The sequence below is a fragment of the Bombina bombina genome, chromosome 4 (assembly GCF_027579735.1).
Source record: "Bombina bombina isolate aBomBom1 chromosome 4, aBomBom1.pri, whole genome shotgun sequence".
In the NCBI taxonomy this organism is placed as follows: Eukaryota; Metazoa; Chordata; class Amphibia; order Anura; family Bombinatoridae; genus Bombina; species Bombina bombina.
In genome coordinates this window covers 1,058,983,373-1,058,995,881 of record NC_069502.1, presented here as the reverse complement: position 1 = coordinate 1,058,995,881, position 12,509 = coordinate 1,058,983,373, and positions in this window count along the sequence as shown.

Below are 12,509 nucleotides of genomic sequence, written 5' to 3'. Positions count from 1 at the left end.
TGATCAATGGTATATTGTAAGATCCGGTCTTAAGTCTAAGCATTGGTCACTGGAAGTGTAAGACTAAGCCAGAGTAATAGCGTTAATTAGTTTCTAACTTGTTAAGCAGTAAAAATATGTGCTTGCTCTGAACAAAGTGCACAAACACCATATGAAGCACACACCCAAGTATAAGGAAATAGACACTTTGATAACCACAAAAGGTATATCAACATTGAAAGTCATTAGAAAGCTATCCTTTTTTGAAGACCAATACATTAGAACTGTAGGCAATATACAGGAATACCCAAACCTGTTAATATACTTGGTGGAAAAATTTAACTCTCAGACAAAGCCAATTTAAGGCTACAAATTGTATCAGAGTAACAATAATAACAAACTAAGTCCCCACATAAACCTATAGCTCGCATATGAATATCAACTGGTAAATTCACATACCATAAATATTGACGTAATGGAGAAGTGTTTTTAACCCTATGTGAGAACAGCAAAACACCAAAAATATTGCTTGTCTTTTTTAACTATTATTTATAAAAGGTATATTTTATAATTTAACTTCAATATCACACGTGTGTTTACAGTGTACAGAAGCATAACCTTTCTGACATAGACACAATAGTGTGTCTTATGTCTCTTGAGTGAGTTTTTATCCAGCTAAGTGGGCCAATACTTGGTGTCTTTAAGAGGTATGAGTCAATGGATGCCCAAGGCCTTAGTGTTTGTCGTATTGTGCCATTCAATTACCCTCTGCATAACTACAGCCTGGTGGTATGCCAGTATTGACGGGACTCCCAGTCCTCCCTCTCCCAGTGGGGCTGTGATGAGTTTCCTGCTAATAACGCCGGTTTAATATTTCCCCAGATGAAGGAGTTTAGCATTGTTTGTATTTTGACTTATGTAAGTATGGGGTAAGTGTATTGGTACAGTTTGTAATATATAGAGAATCTGCGGGAGGCAGTCATCTTGACAGCCTGTATCCGGCCCCACCACGAGATTGGTTTATTGTTGCCAATTGTCAAATTCCTTTTTGAGTATGTGCATGAGAGGAATGTAATTGTGCTTGAATAGTTTGTTGCATTGTTGGCGTGAGCTGTATCCCTAAGTACTTAAGTTTATCATGATTAAGCTTATATGGGCAACAAAAGAGTAAGGGCTTCGTAAGATTGTTTTTTTAAGTTAATGTTTAGGACTTCTGACTTCTGTGCGTTAATAAGGAAAATTGTGTGCACTAAAACGATCAAATTCTTCTAATAAGTAAGTAAGTGATGTGCTTGGGATGTCAAGAGTACAAAGGACATCATCCGCGTAAAGGGTTAGCTTCTAGGTGTTAGGGCCCAATGTTTATACCTGTTATTCTGGAGTTGCAGCGAATATGTGAGGCCAGCACCTCCATAGATATGGCAAAGAGGAGCGGAGACAGGGGGCAACCCTGCCTCGTGCCATTACCAATTCCAAAGCTATCAGATAGAACACCATTAGCCTTTATTTTCGCTGAAGGTGAGTATATAAGCTAAGAATTCTACGGGTCATTAGGTCGCCCAAGTCAAAGGCGGACAGGCATGAGCGCAGAACTGCCAGTCCAGCCGGTCGAAAGCCTTCTCCGCGTCAGTGGATATTAATATAGAAGGAGTTTCCGACCGGCTGGCGTGCTCTATTAGTTGGATTACCCTAATGAGTATTATCCCGCGCCTCCCTCCCGGGATGAACCCGTCTGGTCTACATGGATTATTTGAGGAAGAATTGAATTCAGGCGGGTTGCCTAAAATTTTTGCATAAATCTTAATATCAGAATTGAGCAAAGATATAGGCCTATAATTCTCTACTTTTTGGGGGTCCCTATCCGCCTTTGGCAGGGACCTATGACATGAGCTTCTAAGTTTACACTTGGGCCACAATTGTTTTGTGTCTATTGCTGTAAACATGGATGTTAAGTGCGGGGCCAAGAGCTGTCCTATAATTTTTGTAGTATAAGTTTGTAAACCCGTTAGGGCCAGGGCTTTTGCGTGGGGGAAGGGATTTTATTGCTAAGGCAATCTAACAATATTTTATTTTAAATATTAACAATACTGTGTCAAAAAATATGATTGTGGAACTAGTTGGCAAGTCGGCCTGGCACACAGGCTGGCAGGCAGGAGGAAACTACAATTCAATGGCACTAGTAGACTGCAGATTCACAGTCAAAAAAGTGATGACTTACAATTTTTTCAATACTGTTACAAGAAACATGATTGGTGGCAACTAATGGCTAGTTGGGCCTGGCACACAGGCTGGCAGGCAGGAGGAAAGTGCAATTCAATGGCACGAGCAAACTGATGATTCACAATCACAATCTAACAATTTTTAATTTTAATATTACAACAATACTGTGACAACAAATATGATTGGTGTAACTAGTTGGCAAGTCGGCCTGACACACAGGCTGGCAGGCAGGAGGAAAGTGCACTTCAATGGCACAAGCAAAATGATGATTCACAATCACAATCTAACAATTTTTAATTTTAAATATTAACAATACTGTGACAACAAATATGATTGGTGTAACTAGTTGGCAAGTCGGCCTGGCACACAGGCTGGCAGGCAGGAGGAAAATGCAATTCAATGGCACTAGTAGACTGCAGATTCACAGTCAAAAAAGTGATGATTTACAATTTTTTCAATACTGTTACAAGAAATATGATTGGTGGCACTAATTGGCTAGTTGGGCCTGGCACACAGGCTGGCAGGCAGGAGGAAAATGCAATTCAAGGGCACTAGTAGACTGCAGATTCACAGTCAAAAAAGTGATGATTTACAATTTTTTCAATACATTTACAAGAAATATGATTGGTGGCCACTAATTGGCTAGTTGGGCCTGGCACACAGGCTGGCAGGAAGGAGAAAAGTGCAATTCAATGGCACAAGCAAACTGATGATTCAGAATCACAATCTAACAAATTTTAATTTTAAATATTAACAATACTGTGACAACAAATATGATTGGTGTAACTAGTTGGCAAGTCGGCCTGGCACACAGGCTGGCAGGCAGGAGGAAACTACAATCTCAATGGCACTACTAGGACTGCAGATTCACAGTCAAAAAAGTGATGATTTACAATTTTTTCAATACTGTTACAAGAAATATGATTGGTGGCACTAACTAATGGCTAGTTGGGCCTGGCACACAGATGGCAGGCAGGAGGAAAGTGCAATTCAATGGCACGAGCAAACTGATGATTCACAATCGAACAATGTTTAATTTTAAATATTAACAATACTGTGACAAATATGATTGGTGTAACTAGTTGGCAAGTGGGCCTGGCACACAGGCTGGCAGGCAGGAGGAAACTGCAATTCAATGGCACTAGGAGACTGAATATTTGCAGTCAAAAAACTTATGATTTAAAAAAAATTCTATACTGTTACAAGAAATATGATTGGTGGCACTAATTGGCTAGTTGGGCCTGGCACACAGGCTGGCAGGCAGGAAGAAAGTGCAATTCAATGGCACGAGCAAACTGATGATTCATAATCGAACCATTTTTAATTTTAAATATTAACAATACTGTTACAACAACTGTGATTGGTGTAACTAGTTGGCAAGTGGGCCTGGCACACAGGCTGGCACTAGTGGTGGCAGGCTGGCCTGTGAACTAATATTAAAATAAACACTCGAAGAGTGATGTAAAACTTTTTTTTGAAACATTTAATGTTATGTTACAACAGATAGAAGTGGTGGACTGGCACTGAGGATGGAAGTAGGCACAGTATATGCTGGCAGCCTAACACACAGGCTGGCACTAATAGCAGCCTGGCTACTAAAATTTAATAACACTGAAAGAGGACTGATGTTAAAAAAAATTGAAATAAAATTGACACTAATGTTGTTACACCAGATATAAGTGGTGGAAAAAAATAAATAAATAAACTGTGTAACACTAACTATATGATGTGGGCCAGAAATACACAGGCCTGATGGAAAAATAAATTAAATTACACTAGCAAAATGATTTAAAACATTTTTTTTACTTTTAAATAATGTAAAGCAGATATGAGTCGTGGCTAGTAGGTAGGGTAGCAATTTAACACAGTATGCTGTGTAAGTGAGAAAAACACAGGCCTGATAGAAAATGAAGTTAGATTACACTAGCAAAATAATTTAAAAGTTTATATTTTAATATTAAAATAATGTTAAGCAGATATGAGTGGTGGCACTGGCAGGCTGCTACGTAGGGCAGCAATTAACAACAGTATGCTCTGTAAGTCAGATAGACAGTTAGACACAGGCCTGATAGAAAATAAAATTAGATTACACTAGCATAATCATTTAAAGATTTTTTTTCTAATTTAAAGAAAAAGGTTAAGCACATATGAGTCGTGGCTGATAGCCTTGGAAGGGCAGCAATTAAAAACAGTAGGCTCTGTAAGTCAGATTACACACAGGCCTGACAGGCAGGAGGAAAGTGCAATTCAATGGCACAAGCAAACTGATGATTCACAATCATAATCTAACAATTTTTAATTTTAAATATTAACAATACTGTGACAACAAATATGATTGGTGTAACTAGTTGGGCAAGTCGGCCTGGCACACAGGCTGGCAGGCAGGAGGAAAGTGCAATTCAATGGCACTACTAGACTGCAGATTCACAGTAAAAAAAAGTGATGATTTACAATTTTTTCAATACTGTTACAAGAAATATGAATGGTGGCACTAATTGGCTAGTTGGGCCTGGCACACAGGCTGGCAGGCAGGAGGAAAGTGCAATTCAATTGCACTAGTAGACTGCAGATTCACAGTCAAAAAAGTGATGACTTACAATTTTTTCAATACTGTTACTAGAAATATGATTGGTGGCACTAATTTGCTAGTTGGGCCTGGCACACAGGCTGGCAGGCAGGAGGAAAGTGCAATTCAATGGCACGAGCAAACTGATGATTCACAATCATAATCTAACAATATTTTATTTTAAATATTAACAATACTGTGACAACAAATATGATTGGTGTAACTAGTTGGCAAGTCGGCCTGGCACACAGGCTGGCAGGCAGGAGGAAACTACAATTCAATGGCACTACTGGACTGCAGATTCACAGTAAAAAAAGTGATGATTAACAATTTTTTCAATACTGTTACAAGAAATATGATTGGTGGCACTAATTGGCTAGTTGGGCCTGGCACACAGGCTGGCAGGCAGGAGGGAAAGTGCAATTCAATGGCACAAGCAAACTGATGATTCACAATCACAATCTAACAATTTTTAATTTTAAATATTAACAATACTGTGACAACAAATATGATTGGTGTAACTAGTTGGCAAGTCAGCCTGGCACACAGGCTGGCAGGAAGAAAGTGCAATTCAATGGCACAAGCAAAATTTTGATTCACAATCACAATCTAACAATTTTTAATTTTAAATATTAACAATACTGTGACAACAAACATGATTGGTGTAACTAGTTGGCAAGTCGGTCTGGCACACAGGCTGGCAGGCAGGAGGAAAATGCAATTCAATGGCACGAGCAACTGATGATTCACAATCACAATCTAACAATATTTTATTTTAAATATTAACAATACTGTGACAACAAATATGATTGGTGTAACTAGTTGGCAAGTCGGCCTGGCACACAGGCTGGCAGGCAGGAGGAAACTACAATTCAATGGCACTACTGGACTGCAGATTCACAGTAAAAAATGTAATGATTTACAATTTTTTCAATACTGTTACTAAAAATATGATTGGTGGCACTAATTGGCTAGTTGGGCTGGCACACAAGCTGGCAGGCAGGAGGAAAGTGCAATTCAATGGCACGAGCAAACTGATGATTCACAATCTAACAATCTAACAATTTTTAATTTTAAATATTAACAATACTGTGACAACAAATATGATTGGTGTAACTAGTTGGCAAGTCGGCCTGGCACACAGGCTGGCAGGCAGGATGAAAGTGCAATTCAATGGCACTAGGAGACTGCAGATTCACAGTCAAAAAAGTGATGATTTACAATTTTTTCAATACTGTAACAAGAAATATGATTGGTGGCACTAATTGGCTAGTTGGGCCTGGCACACAGGCTGGCAGGCAGGAGGAAAGTGCAATTCAATGGCACTAGTAGACTGCAGATTCACAGTCAAAAAAGTGATGACTTACAATTTTTTCAATACTGTTACTAGAAATATGATTGGTGGCACTAATTGGCTAGTTGGGCCTTGCACACATGCTGGCAGGCAGGAGGAAAGTGCAATTCAATGGCACAAGCAAACTGATGATTCACAATCACAATCTAAACAATTTTTTTTATTTATTTTTTTGAAAACTTTTATTGAAAAACAAAAGCATTACAGCATGTTAATCTATGTAAGACTCAGAGACTACAATGAATTGTTACAATCCAAGAGATGCGTAATAGTTCAAAAGGGTGGCCACATTCACAATAGTTCACACGTATGTGAGGGTCAATTTTGAGAATAGGGGTTTGTACAGGTGGCCCATGGAGAGATAAATCGTGAAAAGGTCTCCCCTGCCTTGTCTCTGTTCATGTATGCAAAGTCCCGGAAAGGCTAGGTATCAATAAATGTTGTAAAGCTGAAGTCCTTTCTCTCCGGTGCCAATATACATAACATACTGCATTTAACTGTCTATACCATGCTTGCAAATAACTACATCTACATCTCCTATTGAATCATAGCCTGTTGTGCAAAGATGGGAGGTAGGGGAAGGAAAGGGCAGGTGGTGGGGGGGGGAGGGAGGGGATGCCCGGCCGGGGCGCCCTATTAAGTTACGGCATGTCCGAGAAAACGGAGACCTCCGGTGACTGGAGGGTTTTGGAAAGGCAGTCCCAGTAAAACTGGACATTGTGGAAAAAAGTTAAGTTGCCGGTCCGATAATAGGAGTACTCCTCCGCAGCTAAGAGTTCTGAGGTGAGGGAGATCCATTCCTGTATCTTAGGGATGCGTGCAGATCTCCAGTGCCGAGCCACCAGAGCCCTGGCGCTATTTAAACTGATTTGTGTTAATTTCCATTTATATTTGCATATTTTTTCCGGTTTTAGATTTAAAAGGGCAAGGGAAGGTGATAAATTAAATGATGCCCCTAGTAGTTCCCTAAGGGCCATCTCTACTCTCCTCCAGAATGGGGATATAGAGGCGCATCGCCACCAGATATGGGACATCGATCCAACGGATCCACATCCTCTCCAGCAGGTCGCCCCAACGCCCGGATAGATTTGCCTTATTCTCTCTGGTGTGAAGTACCAGCGGAAAAGGACTTTGTGGTTAAGCTCTAGGGACCTGGGCAATGAAGAAGACTTAGCTGTGTGGTGTAGGATAACCTGCCATTGCTCCTCAGAAAACTCTGTGCCTAGTTCTCTCTGCCAGTGCAATCTACACGAAGGGAGTTTCGGTGTAAGTGCCGCGTTGAGCATTTTTTTGGACATTGACAAGGAGCCGCGGGGTGTAATACCGGTCAGGCAAAGCCTTTCATATTGTGTTAGGTTTCTAAGTAAGCTGTCCCTATGGGGTGAGATATTCAGTAGGTGTGTGAGCTGTGCATATTTGAGCCATCCTGAGAAAGCTCCGCCCACCGTTTCTGCGAGTTGTGTGCGGGTCTTTAATTTGTTGTTAGATATCAGGTTAACAAATGGTGTTGTGTGTTCTCCTCCCGCCAGGCTAGGTTTCTCCGCCAATAAGCCCCCCACAAACTCTGCATTATATGATATTGGTGACATTGGGGAGATGGGGGACGAAATGCCTTTTATTTTGGAGCGGATCCCGTCCCAAGTTCTAAATAGGTGGCCATAGAGCAGGGATTGCCCCACCACGGGGGGGGGGGTCTGGCCGAGTTTTTAATCCAGCTAAGTGGGCCAATACTTGGTGTCTTTAAGAGGAAAGAGTCAATGGATGCCCAAGCCTTAGTGTTTGTCGTATTGTGCCATTCAATTACCCTCTGCATAACTACAGCCTGGTGGTATGCCAGTATTGACGGGACTCCCAGTCCTCCCTCTCCCAGTGGGGCTGTGATGAGTTTCCTGCTAATACGCGGTTTAATATTTCCCCAGATGAAGGAGTTTAGCATTGTTTGTATTTGACTTATGTAAGTATGGGGTAAGTGTATTGGTACAGTTTGTAATATATAGAGAATCTGCGGGAGGGCAGTCATCTTGACAGCCTGTATCCGGCCCCACCACGAGATTGGTTTATGTTGCCAATTGTCAAATTCCTTTTTGAGTTTGTGCATGAGAGGAATGTAATTGTGCTTGAATAATTTGTTGCATGTTGGCGTGAGCTGTATCCCTAAGTACTTAAGTTTATCGTGATTAAGCTTATATGGGCAACAAAAGAGTAGGGCTTCGTAAGATTGTTTTTTTAAGTTAATGTTTAGGACTTCTGACTTCTGCGCGTTAATAAGGAAATTTGTGTGCACTAAAACGATCAAATTCTTCTAATAAGTAAGTAAGTGATGTGCTTGGGGATGTCAAGAGTACAAGGACATCATCCGCGTAAAGGGTTAGCTTCTAGGTGTTAGGGCCCTATGTTATACCTGTTATTCTGGAGTTGCAGCGAATATGTGAGGCCAGCACCTCCATAGATATGGCAAAGAGGAGCGGAGACAGGGGGCAACCCTGCCTCGTGCCATTACCAATTCCAAAGCTATCAGATAGAACACCATTAGCCTTTATTTTCGCTGAAGGTTGAGTATATAAGCTAAGAAATCTACGGGTCATTAGGTCGCCCAAGTCAAAGGCGGACAGGCATGAGCGCAGAAACTGCCAGTCCAGCCGGTCGAAAGCCTTCTCCGCGTCAGTGGATATTAATATAGAAGGAGTTTCCGACCGGCTGGCGTGCTCTATTAGTTGGATTACCCTAATGGTATTATCCCGCGCCTCCCTCCCCGGGATGAACCCCGTCTGGTCTACATGGATTATTTGAGGAAGAATTGAATTCAGGCGGGTTGCTAAAATTTTTGCATAAATCTTAATATCAGAATTGAGCAAAGATATAGGCCTATAATTCTCTACTTTTTGGGGGTCCCTATCCGCCTTTGGCAGGACTATGACATGAGCTTCTAAGTTACACTTGGGCCACAATTGTTTTGTGTCTATTGCTGTAAACATGGATGTTAAGTGCGGGGCCAAGAGCTGTCTATAATTTTTGTAGTATAAGTTTGTAAACCCGTTAGGGCCAGGGCTTTTGCGTGGGGGAAGGGATTTTATTGCTAAGGCAATCTAACAATTATTTATTTTAAATATTAACAATACTGTGACAACAAATATGATTGGTGTAACTAGTTGGCAAGTCGGCCTGGCACACAGGCTGGCAGGCAGGAGGAAACTACAATTCAATGGCACTACTAGACTGCAGATTCACAGTCAAAAAAGTGATGATTTACAATTTTTTCAATACTGTTACAAGAAATATGATTGGTGGCACTAATTGGCTAGTTGGGCCTGGCACACAGGCTGGCAGGCAGGAGGAAAGTGCAATTCAATGGCACAAGCAAACTGATGATTCACAATCACAATCTAACAATTTTTAATTTTAAATATTAACAATACTGTGACAACAAATATGATTGGTGTAACTAGTTGGCAAGTCGGCCTGGCACACAGGCTGGCAGGCAGGAGGAAAGTGCAATTCAATGGCACAAGCACAATGATGATTCACAATCAAACTCTAACAATTTTTAATTTTAAATATTAACAATACTGTGACAACAAATATGATTGGTGTAACTAGTTGGCAAGTCGGCCTGGCACACAGGCTGGCAGGCAGGAGGAAAATGCAATTCAATGGCACTAGTAGACTGCAGATTCACAGTCAAAAAAGTGGTGATTTACAATTTTTTCTATACTGTTACAAGAAATATGATTGGTGGCACTAATTGGCTAGTTGGGCCTGGCACACAGGCTGGCAGGCAGGAGGAAAAATGCAATTCAAGGGCACTAGTAGACTGCAGATTCACAGTCAAAAAAGTGATGATTTACAATTTTTTCAATACATTTACAAGAAATATGATTGGTGGCACTAATTGGCTAGTTGGGCCTGGCACACAGGCTGGCAGGAAGGAGAAAAGTGCAATTCAATGGCACGAGCAAACTGATGATTCATAATCACAATCTAACAAATTTTAATTTTAAATATTAACAATACTGTGACAACAAATATGATTGGTGTAACTAGTTGGCAAGTCGGCCTGGCACACAGGCTGGCAGGCAGGAGGAAACTACAATTCAATGGCACTACTAGACTGCAGATTCACAGTCAAAAAAGTGATGATTTACAATTTTTTTCAATACTGTTACAAGAAATATGATTGGTGGCACTAATGGCTAGTTGGGCCTGGCACACAGGCTGGCAGGCAGGAGGAAAGTGCATTCAATGGCACGAGCAAACTGATGATTCACAATCACAATCTAACAAATTTTAATTTTAAATATTAACAATACTGTTACAACAACTATGATTGGTGTAACTAGTTGGCAAGTGGGCCTGGCACACAGGCTGGCAGGCAGGAGGAAACTGCAATTCAATGGCACTAGGAGACTGAATATTTGCAGTCAAAAAACTTATGATTTAAAAAAAATTCTATACTGTTACAAGAAATATGATTGGTGGCACTAATTGGCTAGTTGGGCCTGGCACACAGGCTGGCAGGCAGGAGGAAAGTGCAATTCAATGGCACGAGCAAACTGATGATTCACAATCGAACAAATTTTAATTTTAAATATTAACAATACTGTTACAACAACTGTGATTGGTGTAACTAGTTGGCAAGTGGGCCTGGCACACAGGCTGGCACTAGTGGTGGCAGGCTGGCCTGTGAACTAATATTAAATAACACTCGAAGAGTGATGTAAAACTTTTTTTTAAAACATTTAATGTTATGTTACAACAGATAGAAGTGGTGGACTGGCACTGAGGATGGAAGTAGGCACAGTATATGCTGGCAGCCTAACACACAGGCTGGCACTAATAGCAGCCTGGCTACTAAAATTTAATAACACTAGAAGAGGACTGATGTTAAAAAAAATTGAAATAAAATTGACACTAATGTTGTTACACCAGATATAAGTGGTGGAAAAAAATAAATAAATAAACTGTGTAACACTAACTATATGATGTGGGCCAGAAATACACAGGCCTGATGGAAAAAATAAATTAAATTACACTAGCAAAATGATTTAAAACATTTTTTTTTACTTTTAAATAATGTAAAGCAGATATGAGTCGTGGCTAGTAGGTAGGGTAGCAATTTAACACAGTATGCTGTGTAAGTGAGAAAAACACAGGCCTGATAGAAAATGAAGTTAGATTACACTAGCAAAATAATTTAAAAGTTTATATTTTAATATTAAATAATGTTAAGCAGATATGAGTGGTGGCACTGGCTGGCTGCTACGTAGGGCAGCAATTAACAACAGTATGCTCTGTAAGTCAGATAGACAGTTAGACACAGGCCTGATAGAAAATAAAATTAGATTACACTAGCATAATCATTTAAAGATTTTTTTTTCTAATTTAAAGAAAAAGGTTAAGCACATATGAGTCGTGGCTGATAGCCTTGGAAGGGCAGCAATTAAAAACAGTAGGCTCTGTAAGTCAGATACACACAGGCCTGATAGAAAATACAATTAGATTACACTAGCAAAATTATTTAAAGTTGTTTTTTTGGGGAATTTAAAAAAGGTTAAACACATATGAGTCGTGGCTCATAGACTAGGGAGGGCAGCAATTAAACACAGTATGCTCTGTAAGTCAGCAAAACACACAGGCCTGATAGAAAATGATATTAGATTACACTAACAAAAAAATTTAAAAGTTTTTTTTTTAAATTTAAAATAAGGTGAAGGCAGATATGAGTGGTGGCTGGCACAGAGCAATTAACCAAAAGACTGAAAAAAACTGAAGTATAAAATGTGTGAGCCTGACAGACACAGGCCTGATAGAAAATGAAATTAGATTACACTAGCAAAATGATTTAAAAGTTTTTTTTTTTAAATTTAAAATAATGTTATAAGCGGATATGACCACTGGTGGCTGGCACAGAGCAATGAACCAGAGTATATGCTGTGTGACACAGGCCTGATAGAAAATGAAAATAAATTACACTAGCAAAATAATTTCAAATTTTTGTTGGTTAAATTTAAACTAATGTTGTTAGGCAGATATCAGTGGTGGCAGTAATCACAGCATATGCTGTGAGCCTCGCACACAGGCTGAAAGCCAGGCAAATGCTAATGAAAATACTAAGAAAAAAAAATGGCTGAAGTTATAGCCCTAAAAAGGGCTTTTTGGGGTGCTGTCCTTGCAGCAGAGATGAGATGAGTCCTTCAGGACTGTAGTGGACACTAAATACACTAGCCTAGCTATCTATTTCCCTATAATGTCAGCAGCAGCAAAACAAAACGTCCTCTCACTATCAAAGCAAGGTCGTTATGAGTCTAAATTGGGTGCTGCCAAGAAGATGGGAGGGTCTGTGAGGGAGTGTCTGATGCTGATTGGCTCTAATGTGTCAGAAGGCTGTGACAT